This window comes from Musca vetustissima, unplaced genomic scaffold (genome assembly GCF_032173495.1).
Source record: "Musca vetustissima isolate MV318-11 ecotype Yass unplaced genomic scaffold, APGP_CSIRO_Mvet_v1 utg102940, whole genome shotgun sequence".
Lineage (NCBI taxonomy): Eukaryota > Metazoa > Arthropoda > Insecta > Diptera > Muscidae > Musca > Musca vetustissima.
The window spans coordinates 65,028-67,306 of record NW_026885529.1 but is presented as its reverse complement, the minus strand read 5'-3'; the positions used below and the strand labels follow the sequence as shown (position 1 = coordinate 67,306).

The 2,279-nt window shown below is 35.0% G+C and overlaps 1 non-coding gene across 1 annotated transcript; it reads right to left on the bottom strand.

The window, feature by feature from the left end:
* Window positions 1-406: 406 nt before the first annotated feature.
* Window positions 407-479, bottom strand: Trnak-cuu (transfer RNA lysine (anticodon CUU)). The gene has a single exon. It is a non-coding gene; the product is annotated as a tRNA-Lys (tRNA).
* Window positions 480-2,279: the final 1,800 nt, after the last annotated feature.

Sequence of the window (2,279 nt, the reverse complement as noted above, 5' to 3'; positions counted from 1 at the left end):
AGATGCCAACCTTCCAGTCGAGTAGCGATGAACTGAAACGTTAATATAAGCTGCACAAGCAAGCACATATAATGAACACACATACACACGAGCATTGACTCACGGTAAGTGGTATTCACATTGACTGTTGTTAAATATAGCCACACGCATAAGAGGCGAAGCAACAACTAGGGGATATTTTTAGTTAAACGTAAAGGTGAACCAAATGTATTGTGACGTAGGGTAACATAACCTAACCACGTGTGTTCAAAATAATATCATTTGTCAAATGTGAAATAATGATTTTAATAAAGAAAATTAATTTCTTCTGATTTGGTATTCGAATAAATTATAATAGTTGTAACTCTATACCCCTATTTGAATTAATAAAAACAATTAAAAAAAAAGAAAACAAAAAAGTGAACTGCGCCCAACGTGGGGCTCGAACCCACGACCCTGAGATTAAGAGTCTCATGCTCTACCGACTGAGCTAGCCGGGCTATATGGATGTAGGGCGTTCAATGGTGTTCCTGGATAGGGGCAAACACACATTCCTACACGCATATTTAGAAATGTATGTATGCATTAAAGAACAAAAACATTGATGTTAGATCTAAGGCTCTTCAATCTAAAGTGATACAAACTATATCCTAATATAAATCAAAATCTATGGAAATTTTGGTAAATGTTCAAATTCAAAAAAAGCTTTAAATTGGAAAAAACAATATAACTTACCTGGCACATACTACCCCAACAGCAAGACAATTTGTGAACATATAATTTTTCTTTAGTCTTTCAAAAACCTGAAATTCTGAATAAAATATTATTTAAAAATTCAAGATTATTTAACTGTTTCTGGGAGGTACATGAAGAAGATTTCCAGTGAAGCCCCATATTCGGATTTGATATAGGCTTGGTTAAGATAATAAGTTGTGCAAATTTTGGTTCAAATCGGTCATTCCATTCGGCAGATATTGAATTTATAAATATTGAAAATGTTGACTGCTTTGTGGGAGAGGTACCACAAGGAGAAGACCAATTGGTGTTACCTATGGACTTGATCTTTACCAAGATAATAGGTTGTGCAATTTTGGTTGAAATAGGACATTCCATTAGCTTAATATTGGATATTTTGACCCTTTGTGGGGGATGTATACAGGCATGATTAAAATAATAGGTTGTACAAAGTTTGGTTTAAATCTGATATGATATTATGAATGATTTTTCAGCACAATTTTAATCATTTCGTGGGGCAGGTACCAGAAGGAGTGGACGGAATTTTCGCATTTTCGGGTTTGGAAGAAACGACCCGAGTCTTACTCGTAAAAACAATAGGGCTGCTACAACAACAGACGGACATTTGTAAACATGGGGCCCAAAACCAATATTTTGATGAGGAGGAACAGTTTTTGCAGCCCTCATTAGCCATAAGGCTGAGAGTATAGTGTCCAAACTCCCCAAAAATACAATTAGCCATAAAGCTGAGAGAATAGTGTCCAAACTCCTTAAAAGTCGGAATAATACCGTTATATGGGGGCTATCCTAAAAAGCGGACCCATATCGATGATTTTTGGTAGGGAGATTTAGCTCGATGCACAATAATTACAGCCAGGTCATTTAAAAAACGTACCAAAACACCGAATATTTGGCTATGGGGGTATTTGAAATCTTCTGTTGTTATTGATGAATTTATTTTGGACAGATGAACCACTATTGTGTAATATCTTTAAATAAATACAATTAATTTGTAGAAATAATTCATGGAATAAACTTACCGACGATCGGGATTCTTTAAGGTTTTACATGTCTAATTTCAGGAATGGTCCGTATGGATTTGAGCATTAGATTCGTGATTGCACTTATTCAAAGGGCGCAAAGAAAAATGGTACCTTAACATAAAATTTTTGCATGAAACGACGACCTTGCTTTAGAATGGTCTCAATTGGACTTGGGCCATTTGCAAGTGGTTTAACTGATTGCAGCCTTCTGTTACAGAGGATTATAGAATTTTAATTGGTAGATCTGAAAATTGAAGTTACTGTTTTTATAGTAAGTACGTTAAATTGAATAAATTATATATGTTCATAGAATTCCTATGAATAAACTTACCCGACGACCAGACTTTTATCAAGACTAGGAAAACATATGAAATGTACCTATTGTTGAGATGAAGGCAATCCTTTCGTAAACGGTCAAAGTAGTGCTTGTGTAATTTGAAATAGGATTCATTGAATTTGACCACCGATTATAGAGGGATTGTTGATTGAATTTTGGACAGTAGGTCCGATAAGAATCTCGCT